The following is a 22,500-nucleotide window of genomic DNA, read 5'->3' as shown; positions in this document are numbered from 1 at the left end:
CCTGTATGCAGCATACAAGTTGGCAGGATGGCCTGGACTGGAGGTACGCACACTTGACTCTAAAGTCTAAACTGTCCAGCCTGGGTTTGAATCCCGACCCAGCTATAACCTGTCATGGGTGAATCACAGGCAGGGTGATTCATCAATGTGTGTACCGCTAAACTGGGCGCCCCGTTTGCGTCCCATTAGTTGTTGGATGTTAAGGATCTCACCGTGTTTTCCACAAAGAGAAGGCGAGCTATCGCCGGCACTCTGAACAAGTTGTGGCCTGGCATGCTCTTCTCCTCTGCCGTTATATACGTCCTCCTCGGCACCTCGCTCATGTTTTTCGACGATTGCGTGTTTTATATCCAAGCACAAGTTTTATATAAAACACGACGATTGCGTGTTTTATATCCACAAGTTGTGGCCTGGCATGCTCTTCTCCTCTGCCGTTATATACGTCCTCCTCGACACCTCGCTCATGTTTTTCGACGATTGCGTGTTTTATATCCAAGCACATCATCCTCTTCTTCTTCTCAGTACCGTGTTTTCCACAAAGAGAAGGCGAGCTATCGCCGGCACTCTGAACAAGTTGTGGCCTGGCATGCTCTTCTCCTCTGCCGTTATATACGTCCTCCTCGGCACCTCGCTCATGTTTTTCGACGATTGCGTGTTTTATATCCAAGCACAAGTTTTATATAAAACACGACGATTGCGTGTTTTATATCCACAAGTTGTGGCCTGGCATGCTCTTCTCCTCTGCCGTAATATACGTCCTCCTCGACACCTCGCTCATGTTTTTCGACGATTGCGTGTTTTATATCCAAGCACATCATCCTCTTCTTCTTCTCAGTACCGTGTTTTCCACAAAGAGAAGGCGAGCTATCGCCGGCACTCTGAACAAGTTGACGGCAGAGATACTGTACTTGCACGGCAAGATAACCACGTGACCAGAACCCACCTGGTGGCGTAAACTCAAATAACCAACATGCGAAAACAAAAATGCAGCGCTATACGACAGAGATACTGTACTTGCACGGCAAGATAACCACGTGACCAGAACCCACCTGGTGGCGTAAACTCAAAATAACCAACATGCGAAAACAAAAATGCCAGCGCTATACGACAGAGATACTGTACTTGCACGGCAAGATAACCACGTGACCAGAACCCACCTGGCGGCGTAAACTCAAAATAACCAACATGCGAAAACAAAAATGCAGCGCTATACGACAGAGATACTGTACTTGCACGGCAAGATAACCACGTGACCGGGTGGCGAAAGCTCGTAACTCGGATCTCGGCTCGCATCTCAAAGCAATAAACCGCCCGAGCGACGGCTCGTATCTCAAAAAACTCGTAAGTTGGGGCACTCGTAAGTCAAGGTTCCACTGTATATATATATATCTATATATATATATATATATATATATAATTATATATATATATATGTATATCTATATATATATATACTGCATATATGTATACTGTGTATATGTATATAATACATAGTAATATGTGTATATCTCGTGCTAGTAATAATATATATATATATATAATATATATATATATATATATATATATATATATATAAATGTATATATATATATACGTATATATATATATATATATATATATATATATATATATATATATATATATATATATATATATATATATATATATATACATACATATATATATATATATACAGACTTGGCATTTAATATGGAATTTTTTTTTTTCTTGACTTGGGTTTACTTTCTTAACTCATTATATCATCTGGTGAGTTTCTTTTACACTTTGGTGATTATTTGTTAAAAGAACCATGTCACTGATTGTCTGTCGCAGCAAGAAGTCAACAATAGGATTATATCACATGTGGCATGGCAAAATGTACGGACAGGTGCATTTGATGATTGGCTTCACAGTCGGGTATACATGGGTTGTTGCGTTCTGTATTAGTGGAAAACAACTGCTGCACCGTCTCCAAAAGTTATTGCCGCTTCCTCTGGAGATGGTCCGTCAACTCGACAATGCTGTTTGTCATGGAGTGGTGGCTTTACGAAATTACGGCATGAAACAGCGTGCTATTGCTCGGCAGTATGGCATCACTCAAGGTCAGGTGTCAAAGATCCTGAAACGAAATGCTCAGAGGGTGTCCCTACTTCAATACCGAGGCCAGGACGTCCCCGCAGAACCACAAGGAGGGATGATCGCCAGCTGCACCGGTTAGTGCACAATGGCCGTACCAAGTCAGCTAATCGGCTTAGGGCTGAGTGGCAGCAACTGGCAAATGTGCCTGTATCCAGAAGGCTAGTCAACCAACGACTGGTTCAAGCAGGCTATCGTGCCAGGCGTCCCCTGAGAAAGCCACGCCTGACCAGACAACACTGCCAGCGCCGATTGCAGTGGGACAGAGAGCACCGTCAATGGCAGCCAGGACACTGGAATCACGTGATCTTCAGTGACGAGTCTAGATTTCTGGTCTATCGTCAAGATGGCCGCGTCCGAGTGCACAGACAAGTGCATGAAGCCTACAACAAAGATTGTATAGTGCCAAGAGTCCAAGCTGGAGGTGGTGGGGTGACCGTTTGGGCTGCTTTTCATGCAGGGGGCAAAACTGACCTGCTTGTTCTGAATGGAAACCTGAACAAGTTCAAGTACAAGGCCATTCTGGAAGAAACATTGCTTCCATTTGCTCATGCAGCCTTTCGGGGAAACTGTCTTCCAAGAGGACAATGCACGGCCTCATCGTGCTCGCATGATCCAACACTTTCTTGCTGACCATGGTGTAGAGCATATGGAGTGGCCTGCCATGGCCCCGGATATGAATCCGATAGAGAACTTGTGGGCAGAATTAACGCGTCAAATCGACCACTTGGACCAGCAGCCGACCTCTGTGCGTGAATTGCAGCAGGCTATTGTCACTGCATGGCAAGCGATTCCTGTCCAAACCTTGGCAAATCTCGTGAACAGCATGCCTCAATGTGTACGTGCTCTCCTGAATGCTCGTGGGGTTACACGAAGTACTGAACTGTAATTTTACTGTCCGTAATCCCAGTCGTAATGTAACTTTTGTTTTTGTTATAAAAATTTTTTTGGCTAATGTGCAAAATAAAGAGATACTTCTGGAAAACGTACAGAAGTTTAACACAGTACTGTCCATGAATTGAGTTCGATATCAGTTTTCATCACTTTCAAGGATCAATTTATTTGTTTAGAAATGTCAAATGTGGTTATTGTTTCTTTTAAAGGTCACATTAACAAAATCTAGAATAATTTCAACATAATTCCAATGAACTTTTGGTTCTAAGACATCTTGAAAAGTAAGTTCACCCCCACAAAAAAAATATTCCATATTAAATGCCAAGTCTGTATATATATATTATATATATATATATATATATATATATATATATATATATACAGTATATATATATATATATATATATATATATATATATATATATATATATACATATATATATATATATATATATATATATATATATATAATATATATATATATATATATATATATATATTGTTACAGACGTGGCTTGGATGTTATTTACCGAGCGGTTTTATGGTATGACCACGTCTGCACAAGTTACCCGATTGTGCCCGAACGTTGACTAGTCGCGTTACGCTGGCTCAATAAGAAAAAGAAGACACCCGGCTGGATTACAATAACACAATACGACACCAAGGGTTCAGTTCTCAAGACCTCCGGAGGAGATTATATTCGTACGGAAAGGTCAGATTACAGGGGCTAGAGTTATAATCACAGAAAGACAGGCACTTAGACACACTCTTATATTAACCCCGGACAGACTACAGACAAACGGGACAAGGCTGACTCACACGGGGGTTGATGAAAAGGACAGCGGGTATCGATGGCTCAAGGTGCACTCTTGGCTCAAAGCAGGGTCGACTCGGTCCGGTCCAGAGATGCGGGGAGGTATCGTCGCGCTGGGGGTGGCGGTGGCTTCTCTCTCCAGTCTCCAAGCTGAGGCGCATCTCACGTCACATCCGGCGCGGGGCCGCGTATATCCGGCGGGGAGTGACACGCCCTCGGCTCGTTAGCTCCGCCTCGTGGAATCGGCACGTTGCTTCTCATTGGGTGCGTGCGGGGGGGGGTTACTGGCTCCGCCCCTGACGAGGAGCTGACAGCCAGCCCCTTCGGGGTAACCCCGTGGAGCGCATGGTCTGGAGCTAATCGAGCCGGTGTGAGGACGCATCCTCCCCCCGCTCCGCCGCCATCTCCTCTGTTGTTGTTGTAATTGTTGTTGTAGTTGTTGTTATTGTTGTTGTTTGGGGAAGAAGATGGGAGGAGGTATGGGAAAGGTCCTAAACTCACTACTGGTGCCATATAATCACATTCTGGTGCAACGAAGAGTCATAATTAATGGAAACGAGGCCTTAACTGACATAGATTAAGAATAACTAGGAAGATGTCCGAAAGTTGTCTACCTGTGGTGCGGTGGACCTGGGCACGACATTTAATGGGGGAATAAGGGGAAGGTCGGCTCTACTGATTGTTATTTACATGCAATGGGACTAGGGAATGGGGGATTGGGGAAAGTTGGGGAGTATTGGAGAAAATAGGGGAATATTTACAAGCGGATATGGAGGCCAAATTCCATATTCGCAACATTGCACCCTTCTCTACCCTCGGGGCGTCCCGACCCGATAAATTTTTACCTACTTTAGTGTGGCACGCAATGTAGTTCCCTCTACTATTAACTCTACCCTGAGTGCGACAGTTTTACAGATATTCACAAATGAGTAAATATGTCCCCCTGCGACGTTGCACCCTTCTCCTCACAGAAACACACCCACAGGATAACCGAATCCGGAAAGAATTCTCAAACTAAACATACAGCCGGTAGGGAGCATTATTTACAAGACTACGCTGCTATTTACACTACGATCCAGGACCTGTTTTTGGAGGAACACATGCAGATGTTATGCATAGAGAGAGCGCGCTTGCCAACATCGATACACCAACCCACGAGTGCTCTGTGGCCGACGGCCCTTTAATAACGTGCAGAGCACCCTTTCCCAGCATCAAAAGCACCACCCCACCACCAATCGGTGCAGTCACCATTGTTCATTGGAATAAAAATAAATTCGACAACCCCTAACCCTGCAGGTGTCTCTTGCTCTTCTTGTGGTGCACTTGGTGGTAACTAAAAGTGGTTCACCTGTATGGCATAGGTGCCACGTTGACCCATAGGTCCATCCCCGGGTGGTGCTTGGCCGCAAACGAACTGCGGTCCATTGTGGGTGGCCACAAACATTGCGGTCCATATGGTGTATCGATCCCGGCAGCAAACAGCGAAAGTGCAGGCCCACAACTGCGCAGCCAGCACCTCTCTCTCCTCTCTCTCTACCCCAAAGCCAGATCCTCGGAGGTGGGAGACAAAAGAAGAAACAAGTGAGTAAGGTGGTAAGGGCGCAAAAGTGCACGCAATGTAAGGTGATGCACACTGGGGGCACATGGGAACCAGGTGAGACAGGTACGTTCCTATCGTACGCCCCCCCCCCCCACCAGGTAACCTACATGGCCCCTCCCTTACCCCTTACTGTATCCACAAAACACAACACTACCCATAAACATCTACTTTACAAATCAACAAACATCCCTACTGTCTTCCCCGTTCCTCCCATATACCAAATTCGTCTTCTCTCCCTCCTAACCAATCAAATTTGCCATTTTCAACTCTCATCAAAATTTGCCATTTTCAACTCAACATCAAAATTTGCCATTACCAATTCATCATCAGTCCCTCCTAGGGAGGGAGAGATGGAATCACCCCAATGTCTCATCCACGTCGTGATGCGTCTCACAAATCCACACAGCGATTCATCTCCTGCAACAAAACAAAGAAAACACAGGTGTGGAGTCATCATCATCACCACAGGCAAGTGGCTGCGTATGGTGCGACAGGTTCATCAATCCTAACTATCTCCTAAATGACTTTAACAACTTTACACTACCCGGGGTCTTTCTCCGGCCAAACCATTGGCCCTCTTACACTATGGGTTCTAAAAACCAATTCCCATTGGCCAAACTGTGGTGCTCTTCAATTTGGGGTCTCACTCCCCCGATTCATCTCCCGGTGCCCTCGTACAATTTCTGGGCTGCGACGTGTACCTCTCCCAGTGGGTCTACCCACCTGCACACCTCCACCACTGCAGTTGCCTCCGAGCTTACCTGCTCCTTACCCTAACCTAACTACCAGGGGAAGGCCCTCTGGCTCTCTCCCCACTCCGTGCCCTCTCTGGCACTGGGCTACCCGGGTCCATCCTCCGGATCCTCGGGCCCCATCCACAACTCTACCGGCTCCCAGAGCCCACCTGCGGCCTCACCTGGCCGACATCCTCACAGTGGTGGAGTGCCCAACCAACTACACACACTAACAGGCTACACGCCCAGCCATTTCCACAACACTAATGCACCCATCCACAATACCATTCTGCAACCGCACCACAAATGCCAATATCCAACCACAATTTACCTGTACCCTCTACCTAACACTTACACTACCCGCCCCGGGTATCCGTGATGGGGGTCCACTCTTCCCCCATTCACACCTTCGCACCATGCACACCACTCCGTACCACTTACTCCAACTCTCTCCACACACCTGTACTTGCACACCTGTGCTCTCATTCTTGGTGCCGCCTGCACCCTTCTCTCCCCAAGCGCATTCGCGCTGATCCACACACTCACTACTCACTCACTGCTCCACACACCTGTCCAGTTGCACACCTGTGCAATCACACCTGTTCAATTCTCACACACACGCGGCATCATCTCATCTAACTACTCCCTTCTGAAACTTGCGCTTCCCAGTCGTCCCTTTAAACTATTGCGCTCCCTCGTCATTATCATCCATACTAATCTACCTGCGTCCCCACTACAGGTATCAGTCACTAACTAAACTTAACGTCACCTAAGGTCATCTTCTCTAGATCCCTATCAATATAACCTAACCCACCCGGGCTAGTTTTCACTGCCATACACCCCATAATCTAGTGCTCCTTTGCCCCCCCATGGGAAGGATGGTGGATTTGCCATCCCACCACATCGGGGGTCTCTCACTACCAATTTTGCACATCAAATTTCAATAAATCAAAAATTTGCCAATCACTACCCATCATCTGCCAATCACTACTGCCAATCCCTTGCCAATCATCAAATTTTGTTTTTCTCTAATTTTGGGTCCAAAACACTAACCTCATCACCCAGTCGACTCACTAATACCTCTCGGTGCGCCAATTCCTGTCCAAAGCCCGGCTTCGTAAAGCCAAGCAATGGATGCTGGTTATTTTGTGCTCGCGGCTGGGTGCGTCCGGCATTCGGTGCAGGGAAGGAGGTTTACCCGGGCCGAGATCCCACGCACCATCTCGGCGTGGAGCCATCCAATGTCCCGATCTCGACCTGCCGGACTGCCTCAACAAAAAGTGGTCGCCATGACGACTCTTTCTATCGGGCTGTCTGCTCCGCTTATTGGAGCACGGACGCGGCCGTTCAAAGCGAGGCCCAGCACGCACCGAGGGCCCGCTTCGGCTAAAAGTCGCTCTAACCTCTAACCCGTGTAACGTCGATGCTTCACCTGCATGCTTACACCCCGCAGCCCGTCCCTTGCTCACACATCCAGCCGTGCCCATGCTCCTCGTACCTTTCCTTACACACCCAGGTACACCCATTCCACTCACAGCCTTGGTCACACACCTGACCACCGAACACTTTGGCACACATTCGTTGCTCGCACACCTCACCAATACACCGCTTCGCGCCCCCTCCTCTGTGACAATCACAGGTGTGCCCTCATTCGCACACCCAACCACGTGCCTCACCACCAACTCCAGCGTGCATTCCCACTCACGCTCTACCATTCCAGGTGTGCATCCTTCCATCCCAGGTGTACATCCTCGCTCACCTGTCACAACTAACTCACGCTCCATGTCACTCTCACTACTTTCACCTCCATTCCTGACAGCGCACTCACCCTTACTCTTGACAGCGCACTCTTTCCCCATGTACCTGTCCATCACACACCTTTCTCGCGCACACTCTCCCGTCACACCCTCTGTAACACTCACCACCCCGCGCTTCCACGTGCTCCCTCGCACACGCGCTACGACCGACTCACTCTCGCCAGCACACTCACTCCTTGGCACGCACTTTTTCCTCACACACCCCAGAGTCGGACTTTCTTGCACACCTCCATTTTCGCACACCAGACCTGTCGCACACTTCACCCACGGCCTCTCACGAACACCCGGGTCTATCTCGACCCCCAAGCTTCTTAAATCCCCTGGCGCATCATACGCACGACCATATTGGTCACCACTTACACCGGGTCCTCTTCCTCTTCGCTTCTCCTCCATCACCTGCGAATCCCTCATCCGGTTAATGAGCACATCATCACGATCCAAACACAGACTTTGGACCAATTCTTTTATCTCCTCTTTTATCTCTTTGTTATCCCCTCTCCGTCGCTTCTTAATTTCGCTCACCCCTTCTTCCACTTCTTCTAATTTGTGCCTCACCTCTTTTATTCCCCGGTACGTCTCCTCAAGCTCATCCTCTAAGGCTACCTTGACCGTTTCCATGTGCGTCCTCACCTGCCGGTCCTTCGTCTCCATAACCTCTATCACCTCGTCCAGCCTCGTTGTCAGTCCCTCACGTACCATCTGACATTCCCTCTTTGTCGCTATCAAGTCGTTTTTTATGTCGTTTTGTGTCGCTTTTAAACCTCCTAATACCGCAGTGTTCCTTTGAACCTGCTCCACTAACTCCGTCTGTCCCACCGTCAGCTGCTCCACCTCCTGCGTCAGGTCCTCTATGCCCCCTTGTAACTTTACAGTCCCCTTTCTCACCTCCTTTTCCATGTGCTCCTCACAGTGCCTCACCTCCTCGCGCACTCCTCCGACCTCCTCACTCACTCCTCTTCTGATCTCTTCTCCCATCACTTGCATCTCCTGCCCAGATGCCACCCTCATCTGCTCCATTTCCTCCCTGTGAGCATCCAGTTTGGTTTCTACCCCCATTCTGACCCCCTCTATCTGCTGCCCCATTTGGTTAACTTCCCTTTCCGCTTGGTCCCTCATGTCCCTCAATTTGCCTTCCATACTGTTTTCTAACCCCTCTAACCCTTTTTGCATCCCTTCCATTTGATTCTCTTGAGCGGCCATTCTGTTTTCTACCCCCGTTAACCCATTCTTTACTTCTTTTATCCCGTTGTCTAACTCCTCAAAATTATTGTCTAACTTCCCAATTTTCTTGTCTAACTCCTCAAAATTATTGTCTAACTTCTCAATTTTCTTGTCTAACTCCTCAAAATTATTGTCTAACTTCTCACTGGTACCCCTCGCTTCGTCCCTCATTACCCCCAATTGCTCACTCCGAGCCCTCGCTTCGTCCCTCATTACCCCCAATTGGTTTTCCAATCGCTCACTATTCTTTTCCACAAGGGCCGTCATTTGTATAAAAAAAAGTTCCAATCTTCCCAGCGGCGCTACTTCGGTCGCGGGCACGGTGACCAGCGAGGCGCCATTTTGCGCGCCCGCTTCTTCGTGCGTGACGGCGCTATTTTGCGAACCTGCCGCCCTCACTGCTTCGCTCTCCTCCTGTCCCTCATTTTGGTCCTGGATCGACCCTACCTCACTCTCCTTTACCGGACCCCAGCTGTCTTGATCCGCCATAGCGCGACTTGCAAAATTCGGTTTTTATTTTTTATTTTCGTAAAACAAATTGAAATTTCGCCGTTATAATTTCGCGCGGGAAACGCGCTCCGAATCGATTTTCCCTCCCAAAATTTGGGCCTAACTAATTTAGTCCCGGGTTCGAATTCCACTCCTCGACACCAATTGTTACAGACGTGGCTTGGATGTTATTTACCGAGCGGTTTTATGGTATGACCACGTCTGCACAAGTTACCCGATTGTGCCCGAACGTTGACTAGTCGCGTTACGCTGGCTCAATAAGAAAAAGAAGACACCCGGCTGGATTACAATAACACAATACGACACCAAGGGTTCAGTTCTCAAGACCTCCGGAGGAGATTATATTCGTACGGAAAGGTCAGATTACAGGGGCTAGAGTTATAATCACAGAAAGACAGGCACTTAGACACACTCTTATATTAACCCCGGACAGACTACAGACAAACGGGACAAGGCTGACTCACACGGGGGTTGATGAAAAGGACAGCGGGTATCGATGGCTCAAGGTGCACTCTTGGCTCAAAGCAGGGTCGACTCGGTCCGGTCCAGAGATGCGGGGAGGTATCGTCGCGCTGGGGGTGGCGGTGGCTTCTCTCTCCAGTCTCCAAGCTGAGGCGCATCTCACGTCACATCCGGCGCGGGGCCGCGTATATCCGGCGGGGAGTGACACGCCCTCGGCTCGTTAGCTCCGCCTCGTGGAATCGGCACGTTGCTTCTCATTGGGTGCGTGCGGGGGGGGGGTTACTGGCTCCGCCCCTGACGAGGAGCTGACAGCCAGCCCCTTCGGGGTAACCCCGTGGAGCGCATGGTCTGGAGCTAATCGAGCCGGTGTGAGGACGCATCCTCCCCCCGCTCCGCCGCCATCTCCTCTGTTGTTGTTGTAATTGTTGTTGTAGTTGTTGTTATTGTTGTTGTTTGGGGAAGAAGATGGGAGGAGGTATGGGAAAGGTCCTAAACTCACTACTGGTGCCATATAATCACATTCTGGTGCAACGAAGAGTCATAATTAATGGAAACGAGGCCTTAACTGACATAGATTAAGAATAACTAGGAAGATGTCCGAAAGTTGTCTACCTGTGGTGCGGTGGACCTGGGCACGACATTTAATGGGGGAATAAGGGGAAGGTCGGCTCTACTGATTGTTATTTACATGCAATGGGACTAGGGAATGGGGGATTGGGGAAAGTTGGGGAGTATTGGAGAAAATAGGGGAATATTTACAAGCGGATATGGAGGCCAAATTCCATATTCGCAACAATATATATATATATATATATATATATATATATATATATATATATACACTGTGAGAAATAGCAGAAATTCCACAATACGAGCAGGGTGCCTCATTTGCATTAAATAAATAATCGGCATGTAATAAATATATAATAATATATACAGTCGTGGCCAAAAATATTGGCACCCTTGCACTTTTTTCAAATAACTCACTTTTCTCGAAAAATAAGTTGAAATTGATAAAAGTATTTGGTCTCCACAATGCTTTGTTTCACTGTTAATATTACAGAATCTTTGTTTTTGATTCAGAACTTAATATATCCTTTTAAATCAGAAAATAAAAAGAAATGGCATTGACAAAATTCTTGACACCCGAGACTTAATATTTGGTAGCACAGCCTTTGGAGAAAATAACTGCGGTCAAGCACTTCCTATAGCCATGAATGAGCTTCCTACACCTCTCTACTGGCAGTTTGGCCCACTCTACTTGTGCAAACTGCTCCAGTTCTCCCAGATTTGAAGGGTGCCTTCTCCCAACTGCTGTTTTCAGATCTCCCCACAGGTTTTCAATGGGATTTGGATCTGGACTCATTGCTGGCCACTTCAGAACAGTCCAGCGTTTTGTCTTGAACCATTCCTGGGTGCTTTTTGAAGTGTGTTTGGGGTAATTGTCCTGCTGCAAGACCCATGACCTTCAACGGAGAGCCAGCTTTCTGACACTGGGTTGAACATTGATTGCACTTCAAAATGCCTTGTTAATCTCCTGATTTCATGATGCCATGCGCACATTCAAGGCTTCCAGTGCCAGAGGCAGCACAGAAACCCCAAACATCACTGAACCTCATCCTTGTTTGATTGTAGGGAAGGTGTTCTTTTTTTTGAAGGCTTCATTTTGTTTTCTGTAAACGTAGAGATGATGTGCTTTACCAAAAAGCACTAATTTGGTCTCATCTGTCCACAGGACGTTCTTTTAGGAGGATTTTGGCTTGTTCAGGTGTGTTTTGGCAAACTCCAGTCGAGCTTTTGGCAAACTGTGTCTCTCTCTCAGCAGTGGGCTCGTACCATAGAACCCCCTTTTCTTGAGTTGGCGACGGATGGTGCGAGTTGAAACTGTAGTACCTTGTGTCTGAATGTCAGCTTCAATCTGTTTGGCAGTTGATCGAGGTGCTTTCTCCACCATTCAAACAATCCTTCGCTGCAATCTTCGATCAAATGTTCTGTTGCATCCAGGGAGGTTGGTAACAGTGTACGAAACTCCTCTTGCAATAACATACGAAATGTTAGTCCAGCGAGGTTGGAAACAGTGCCATGGGCCTTAAACTTCCTGATAACATTTCGTATGGTGGACACATGAACATCAAAGGTCTCTGGAGATGGACTTATAGCCTTGAGATTGTCCATGATTAGCTACAATCTTGTGTCTGACCTCCTCAGACAATAATTATCTGGTTTTCTTTCTTTTCTCCATGCTCATTGAGGTACACACAGTGACACAAAACAGCAGAATGACTCCTTTTCTCTATTCAAACTGGTTGAATGAGTGATTTTTATTGAGGTGAGGTGAGTTGCAGGGACCAACAACTCACCTCAGGCGAGTTCAATTCCAAAGTAAAGGAGAATCACCTGCTTGAAATCGAATTTTATTTCTAACAACTTCTAATGGGTGCCAATAATATTGTCCAGGCCATTTTATGATTTCTGTGTGGAATAAGCTAAGATTTTGTAATTTTTTCAGCTTTTTTTGTTTTGTTCCACTGCAAACCAAATAAATACATATGTGGATACCAAAATATTTTTTTTATTTCAACAATTTCCTGGAAGAAATTGTGCATTATTCCAAAAAAGTGCAAGGGTGCCAATATTTTTGGCCACGACTGTATTTGTTGCATGTGTTTTCCAAAAGCAATTTATGAGCGGGACATAAAGCAGGAATCATGAAAACACTGACAACAATGTATTATTGTCACAGCTGGATGTACACCATGCTAAAATATGGCAATTCTCTTGATGTGTGTATGTACGACTGATCATTATCGAATCGAAAACAGCTGGGCTGATCTTCACCAAATTTTGCATATTTGCCCAGAGAATCCAGGGTCTGGTCATGGGTACAAAATAACACCCCCACTCTTCCAAGAAGGGGGAGATGATTTACGATTTTCACCTGTGCACAGATAATAGTGAAGTGGTTTAACCACTGACCCCTACCGGAGGGAGTGGGTATCGACACCTCTTTTACTCTTGGAGGGAATGGGTGTTAGTATTACTCAAAGGAGATGCACATACATCTGTCACGTGAAGAAGAAGCAGCACTTTGAGCAGGAAAGAGGTATTGACACAATATTTGCTCCCACTGAGAGTGCGTATTGCTAATTTGTCACATTGACTATGGGGGAGAAGCTCCAAGGTGAGTGTTGCATGTACAAAGTCGATATAATTTACATGACTGTGATACTGCAAGGCGTGCACAGCTGTACCGGGTACAAGCCGTGCACGGCCGTGATGGCACAAGCTGTGCATGGCTGTGATGGTGCAAGGTCTGCATGGCTGTAGCGTGACGCTGCAATGGAGATTGCATGCGAATAAACACGTCCTTCAAAAGAACAGGCGTCGCCTTCCAAACGCGCCCAGAGATCAGTCATAGCAAGGGCCGCTTGTCTGCCCAGCACGGCGCTGCAGGCACGCTCAAAGACCGCGCTGGGCCATCATAAATCAATAGCTTTTATGCCCGCCGTAACGCGTGCCGTGTAATAGTGCCAAAGAGGCGGCTAACAGAGGGGGGAAACAGCATATGGCTACGCGGTGCTTGACACCCGCAAGCCATTACTGTGACCCCTAGCTGGAAATGCAATAAGTCATACGAGCGAGGAACAATCACGGCGCTACACTCAATAAAATACCTCGCACTGCTCCCTGGGCCATCTCCTCTTGCCCACCCAGGACATTACACGGCTCCAAAGTCGCTCTCGGCCTTTCGGCTCAAAGCCCGAGGTGCTTGACCGAGCGACAGAGGGGCCTTGTTTTCCGGAGCAACTCGGGAGGCAGTGCAAGGACAGAGAGATGAGTCTAGCGGGTCCGTTCATGTTGCATTCGCAGCGCATGCGGCGATGCATCCACAGGGCGCAACAAATCGTCACGGATCCGCACCGTGTTCCGTTTGTTTATTTCATTCCACTGCTATTTCTCTCTATTTCTCTATTTCTATTTTCACAGTGCAATCACCAATGGCTCCATTGTGCGGCGGAAAGTCCAAGGGAAGTTATACGTTTGCTCCCACCCATCGGCACGTCAAATGGCCACCCTGCGGGGACGGGCGGCCCTTCCAAGCAAAACGGACCTTGAACACGTGGGAACGTCTGCCATGAAGATACCTTTATCCTTTCTCTTTTCTTATTTCCCTTTGGTTGGAATATGTGTAAACAATCGGTGCTTTTGTGTGAACGCTTCCAATAGTGCTCATCTCGTAAGATGATATTCCATAGGATGTAAAAGTTAATCCTTAGGTTTGCAGAGGGTCAGCATGTGTATAGAATAGCGACTTTTCATCAGTTCTTCATGGGGGGGGGGGTGGGGGGGAGGGTAGGGGAGTAAGGAAGCTAGGAAGAGAGGGAGGTGGAGGGGGCTCTGCATTAAACAGCTGCCTGAGTTTGCCCTATCGCTTTTACGTAAACAAAACTGTAAGCATTCACGCGCTCAAAAAATGGCTTCATGAAGGTTTGAACACATCATTAGTATACCAGGTTTATAAACTGTTTACAACAGCAAAGCTCTTTGTTAGGCACTGCAAAAGGCAAAGAAAGAAATATGTTGATATGCCCCAGAATGGAGATGCTTGTAATTAAACAGGGTTAAGTGTATTTATGAAATAGTAAATTCAAGCTGCGGGTCCACCCGGTGGCTCATGCCGTCGTCTTTGACCAATGTGTGAAGCACGTTTTTGGTTCACAGTCACAATTTCATCTCTGCAGCTGCTCAACGTATACGTCTCCGCGTGTACGCAAAGCGAGGATACATTCGGACATATCAGCATAAGATGCCTCATCTTATGCTCCTATTTGAACATACGGGATGTGGCAGATATTTTCCAGGAAGACCAATGTTTAACTATTGCTAACTAACGATATAAAAGGCTGGAGTAGAGTAAATGACCCAATGTAAACAAAATACAAATTAACTAGACGTACAGGGAGGTCCACATATCCTGTCATCTGTGCTCAAAAATCACATCATCTTGTCTGTTATATTCAGGTGTCAGTTCGTCTTGTGAATAAAGATAGTACGAATACATTTGTGATTACGGTATATATCAATGGAAGAAATTTCAATTCGGTAATAAAATTTGTACACTGGGTAACAATACATTACTATGGACTACACCGAGCAAGGAATAATCCTTATACATTCTATACCCACGTGTACACGTCATCATAGACATATAAGGTGTGTGTGTGTGTGTGTGTGTGTGTGTGTGTGTGTGTGTGTGTGTGTGTGTGTGTGTGTGTGTGTGTGTGTGTGTGTTAAGGGAAGAAACATTTTATCTTCACCTTTGTTCAGGACAAATGAACAAAGAAGCTTAATGTTTAACTATCGCTAACAATACATCGCCTAGCGATGGTCGGGGTTGATACGAAAACCCTTTAACGCACATCCTCCTCTGAATAAAACAAAAGACCCTGTGCACTGCAAACTGGGTTTGTACTTTCACTATCAGTGTGTGTATTTTAGAGGGCAGGATGCATGGCACAAACACAAGTGAACTAAAGCAGAATGTATACGCTATGAGGAATTCGCAATTTGACAAGAAAGTGCGTAAAATAAAATTCACAAACAGTGTAAAATACAATTCAGTTACCATGTAAAATATAATTCACTAACCGTGTAAAATACAATTCAGTTACCATGTAAAATAGAATACAATAACCGTGTAAAATACAATTAATTGGCCGTGTAAAATACAATTCATTGACCGTGTAAAATAGAATTCACTAACTGTGTAAAATACATACACTACCAATGGAAAATACAATTCACTAACCGTGTAAAACTGATACACTACCGATGGAGAATACAATTCACGAATCATGTAAAATACGTTACACACTAACCATGGATAATCCAATTCACTAACTGTGTAAAATACAAACACTAACCATGGAGAGTACAATTTACTAACTGTGTAAAATACAAACACACACACACTAACCATGGATAATACAATTCACTAACTATGTAAAATACAAACACTAACCATGGATAATACAATTCACTAACTGTGTAAAATACAAACACTAACCATGGAGAGTACAATTTACTAACTGCATAAAACACACACACACACACACACGAACCATGGAGAATACAATTCACTAACTGCGTAAAACACACACACTAACCATGGAGAATACAATTCACTAACCATGTAAAATACACACACTAACCATGGAGAATACAATTCACTAACTGTGTAAAACACACACTAACCATGGAGAATACAATTCACTAACCATGTAAAACACACACACACAAACCATGGAGAATACAATTCACTAACTACATAAAACACACACACTAAACATGGAGAATACAATTCACTAACTGTGTAAAATACACACACTAACCTTGGAGAATACAATTCACTAACTGCATAAAACACACACACTAACCATGGAGAATACAATTCACTAACTGTGTAAAATACACACACTAACCTTGGAGAATACAATTCACTAACTGCATAAAACACACACACTAACCATGGAGAATGCAATTCACTAACCGTGTAAAATACACACACTAACCATGGAGAATACAATTCACTAACCATGTAAAATACACACACTAAACATTGAGAATACAATTCACTAACCATGTAAAATACACACACTAACCATGGAGAATACAATTCACTAACTGCGTAAAATACACACACACGCCATGGAGAATACAATTCACTAACCGTGTAAAATACACACACTAACCATGTAAAATACAATTCACTAACCATGTAAAATACACACACTAACCATGGAGAATACCATTCACCAACTGCGTAAAACACACACACTAACTATGGAGAATACAATTCACTAACTGCGTAAAACACACACACTAACCATGGAGAATACAATTCAATAACCATGTAAAATACACACACTAACCATGGAGAATACCATTCACCAACTGCGTAAAATACACACACTAGCCATGGAGAATACAATTCACTAACTGCGTAAAATACACACACTAACCATGGAGAATACAATTCACTAACCATGTAAAATACACACACTAACCATGTAAAATACAATTCACGAACCGTGTAAAATACACACACTAAACATGGAGAATACAATTTAACTAACTGTGTAAAATACATGCACTACATCTGGAGAATACCATTAACTAACCATGTAAAATACATACAATAACCATGGAGAATACATTTCACTAACTGTGTAAAATACACTCTACCCATGGAGAATACAATTCACTAACTGCGTAAAATACACCCACTAGCCATGGAGAATACAATTCACTAACCGTGTAAAATACAATTAATCGACGGTATAAAAAACAATTCACCAACCGTGTAAAGTACAATTCATTGACCGTGTAAAATACAATTTATTGACCGTGTGAAACACAATTTATTTATGGTGTAAAATACAATCCACTGACCGTGTAAAATACAATTCATTGACCATGTAAAATGTGATTCATTAACCGTGTAAAATACAACTCATTGACCGTGTAAAATACAATCCATTGACCATGTAAAATACAATTAGCTAACCGTGTAATATTCAATTCATTGACCATGTAAAATACGATTCATTGACCGAGTAAAATGCAATTCATTAACCATGTGAAATACAAACACTTACCGTGTAATATACAATTAATTTACCATGTAAAATACACACTAATCATGAAGAATACAATTCATTAACCGTGTAAAATACAGTTCATTGACTGTGTTAAATACGATTCATTAACTGTGTAAAATACAATTCATTGACCATGTAAAATATGATTCATTAACCGTGTAAAATACAATTCATAGGCTGTGTAAAATACAATTCATTGACCATGTGAATGATTCATTGACTGTGTAAAATATGATTCATTAACCGTGTAAAACACAATTCATTGACTGTGTAAAATATGATTCATTAACCGTGTAAAATACATTTCATTGACTGTGTAAAATACAATTCATTGACTGTGTAAAATACAATTAATTGACTATGTAAAATATTATTCACTAACCGTGTAAAATACACACACTAACCATCATCATCCACCTTTGGAGGCCATTTTCCCCCCAGAGCGGGGGTGGGCCTTTTTTCACTAACCAGGAAGTATACAATTCACTAACTGTGTAAAATACCCACACGAACCATTGAGAATACAATTCACTAACCGTGTAAAATAAATACACTAACCATGGAGAATACAATTCACTAACTGTGTAAAATACACACACGAACCATGGAGAATACAATTCACTAACCATGTAAAATAAATACACTAACCATGGAGAATACAATTCAATAAGCATGTAAAATAAATACACTAACCATGGAGAATACAATTCAATAAGCATGTAAAATAAATATACCAACGATGGAGAATAAAATTCGCTGACCATGTAAAATGCAATTCACTAACCGTGTAAAATAAACACACAAACAATGGAGAATAAATATACTAACCATGGAGAATAAAATTCACAAACCGTGTAAAATACAATTCACTATCCGTGTAAAATGCAATTCATTGACCATGTAAAATACACACACTAACAATGGAGAATACAATTCACTAACCATGTAAAATACAATTAATTCATCGTGTACAATACAGACACTAACAATGGAGAATAAATATACGAACCATGTGTAATAAAATTCACAAACCATGTAACATACAATTAATTTACCGTGTAAAATACACACACTAACCATGTAAAATACAATTAATTTACCGTGTAAAATACACACACTAGCCATGTAAAATACAATTCACTAGCCATATAAAATATAATTAATTTACCGTGTAAAATGCACACATTAACCATGGAGAATACAATACACTAACAATATAAAATACACACTCACTAACCAGGGGAAATAAATACACAAATCATGGAGAATAAAATTCATGAATCGTCGAAAATACAATTCATTTACCGTGTAAAAGACACTAACCATGGAGAAGACAATTAATTAACCGTGCAAAATACACACACTAACCATGTAAAAATACAATTCACTAATCGTGTAAAATACAATTCACTAACCGTGTAAAATATAATTAATTAACCATGTGAAATATAATTCAGTAATTGTGGATAATACAATTACGTTGTCGTAGAAAATATAATTCATTAACCATGTAAAATATACACACTAACCACTGAGATTACAATTCACAAATCGTGTAAAATACACAAACTATCCATGGATAATACAATTCGCTAACTGTGTATTTAGAATTCACTAACAGTGTGAAATACACTTAATTTACGATGTAAAGTACATGCACTAACCATGTAAAATACAATTCAGCAACAATGTAAAATACGCACGCTAACCATGTAACATATACACACTAACCACTGAGAAAATTCCAATTCACCAACAATGAAAAATATAATTCACTAATCATGTAAAATATAATTCACTAACCATGTAAAATATAATTCACTAACCATGTAAAATATAATTCACTAATCATGTAAAATACAATTAATTAACGATGCAAAATATAATTCACTAATCATGTAAAATATAATTCACTAACCATGTAAAATATAATTCACTAACCATGTAAAATATAATTCACTAACCATGTAAAATATAATTCACTAACCATGTAAAATATAATTCACTAATCATGTAAAATACAATTAATTAACGATGCAAAATATAATTCACTAATCATGTAAAATATAATTAATTAACCACGTGAAATATAATTAATTAACCATGTGAAATATAATTCATTAACCACATGGAAAGTATAATTGACTAAAAGTGTAAGAATTTGCACTTTGAGGCAAAATGGTGCTGTTTCATCCTTAGCCACAGTGTGTGTGTGTGTGTGTGTGTGTGTGTGTGTGTGTGTGTGTGTGTGTGTGTGTGTGTGTGTGTGTGTGTGTGTGTGTGTGTGTGTGTATATATATATATACATACACACACACACACACACACACATGGTGTGTGTGTGTGTGCTTGCGTGTGTGTGTAGGTGCAACATTTTCAAGCTCCTGGGGCAATTTCCCTGATATTTGCTGCAGTGCATTCTTTTCACAACGTCCAAATAAATGGTCAATATCACAATATAAAATTTCAAATCTTAATGAAATTGATGTGATCATTTGAAATAAAGGCCCATTTGATGATTGAGCGACATATGTCGACTGAGAGGGGCGGAGATTGGCTTGTACCTTGGCACTTCCGTGTTTGAAGGAATCAAACAAATTTTATTTACCTATCTATATTCCATATACAGAATGAAAATTAATATACAAATGGTCAGCAGTATTCGCAGTGCTAAACTGAGTGTAATGAGTGGTCACACATTCTTGGACGGTCTTAAACAAGGAACTGAAGCCATTTGGCCCATCATTGCTGTTTTCCACTATATATCAATAAATATATACATATACGAACAAAAGCCCACAGGTCCATAGGCTAGGGGTGGGCGGGGTGGGGAGGAGGGGGGGGGGGGGGCTGGGATCCGAAGTTGCTAATGTACACCCCTGCCCTCCCCCATTGCAAAAGCAAGTTCCAATTTCCGCATTTTAGAACATTTAGAATTTATTTAGATTCGAATTGGGACATTATAGAACATTTAGAATCAAATAAAGAATTAATATTTGTGTGTTCTTTATATATCTAGTCTGTATAATTTTGAGTTCCACTTTCACCAAAAGAAAAACAGATCCCCCCCCCCCCCCCTTTTTGAACCTAATATGTACATATGTATGTATGTATACTATATATATATATATATATTTATGTATGTACATGTATATATATATATATATATATATATATATATATATATATATATGTGTGTATATATATATATATATATGTGTGTATATATATATATATATATATATATATATATATATATATATATATATATACGTGTGTGTGTGTGTGTGTGTGTGTGTGTGCGTGTGTTGGCTGTCAGGATAACATCATTTCATACCCTATGTTATGGTGTGTTAATATACAAACGTAGACTCTCCATTTTCAACTAAAATATTTGAAACTGCGATTACATTATCTATGTTAAAAAATAGTCCAAACAATTTTAGTAAATGGATTTCTGGACCAAATTGGACAATTTCATGCGATTATAAAATTTGAGGCCACAACAAACCTACAAAAGAGGCAAAACCTAGTAAAATATGTTTTACTCCCACACATATAGTAACGAGGTATTCGGTGATATGGGACGTAAAATGATGTTGAAAGCGACGTCCTGTATAAAACAATGTCCGTACCAAATAAACACAAAATTGTACATGTACAAAATGTTATTGACAGGGCATTTCCAAACAAAACGGATAACCAAAGCTTCCTGTGTCGGGAACCCGAGAGGCTGAGAGCGACGGACAAGCGGTCGGACAAAACGGCTGGGCGAGTTGGACATGGGAGGCATCACAGGCCGTTTCCACACAGGGCGGCCAGAGCGCCATTAATTATGGGCAAGTCAGGATTTTTTTGGCTTCACGCTGGTGCCGCGTCCGCTGTTTACTTACCTCGGCGTCACTTTCATAAATCTCTTGCCCCGATCCTCTCCGGTCGTGCCGCGCCGGCCCCGCTCCGTGTTCGAGTATGCCGCCTGCTTCCGTCGGGCCACGGGGGCTCTCCTCGCATGCGGCGAGCTCCCGAGCTCGCTCGGTGAGCCTCGCCGGGCGAAGCCCGCACAGCCCAGGAAGAGCGTTCCGGGGGAGAAGAGGAGGAGGAGAACGAGGAGGAGGAGGAACAGAGCTCGTCTCCCTCCACGAGCCCCAGTCGTGCGCGCAGATCTCACACCGGCTCGATGTGCTTTAGGCGGGAGGCCATGCGGTGGGAGAACCTCTGCAGTGAGCTGTGCAGTGAGGATGCAGGGGAGAGAGAGAGAAAGAGAGGGAGAGAGAGAAAGAGAGAGGGGGGAAAAGAGAAGAGGACAGGAAAGTCACACCGGGTTTTCCTCCCTTTACTTTTATGCACGTGACCGGAAACCCTCCCAGCACGCGACGGTGCGAAGCTGCGTCTGGGAAGTGCAGCCCGAGACGGGTCCGACACTCGGGCCTCGTAGCCGCGACCCCGCGATAGGCTGGAAGGGGATTCGCTACCCAGCACTGCCGATCCGACCAAGAATCTGTCTCAAATATATTAGTGTTTGCGTCTTTTTGTGCATGTGCACATGTCACCGTCTCTGTTCTTGTTTACCTGTCTATCCATTGTCTCTTTCTGGCTCTCTGTATGCCTAAAACCACGTGATCATTGCACACTGTCCTTTTGTGTAGTGTCC

General features: G+C 43.5%; 1 protein-coding gene across 4 annotated transcripts in view; it reads right to left on the bottom strand.

Moving 5' to 3' along the window:
• HOXD3 (homeobox D3) overlaps window positions 1-22,500 on the bottom strand; it is a 198,445-nt gene that overhangs the window by 146,679 nt on the left and 29,266 nt on the right. For 3 of the 4 annotated variants that reach the window (XM_068122685.2, XM_068122686.2, XM_068122684.2), the window contains exon 2: window positions 21,743-22,074. The gene's annotated coding sequence lies outside the window, so the exon portion shown is untranslated. Of the gene's footprint in view, window positions 1-21,742; window positions 22,201-22,500 lie in introns of those variants that run through there. The other variant, XM_068122683.2, reaches the window with a different exon arrangement.

The sequence above is a fragment of the Myxine glutinosa genome, chromosome 7 (assembly GCF_964187855.1).
Source record: "Myxine glutinosa chromosome 7, kmMyxGlut1.1, whole genome shotgun sequence".
Lineage (NCBI taxonomy): Eukaryota > Metazoa > Chordata > Myxini > Myxiniformes > Myxinidae > Myxine > Myxine glutinosa.
Note: the sequence above shows the minus strand (reverse complement) of the source record. Positions and strands in the feature narration are given on the sequence as shown.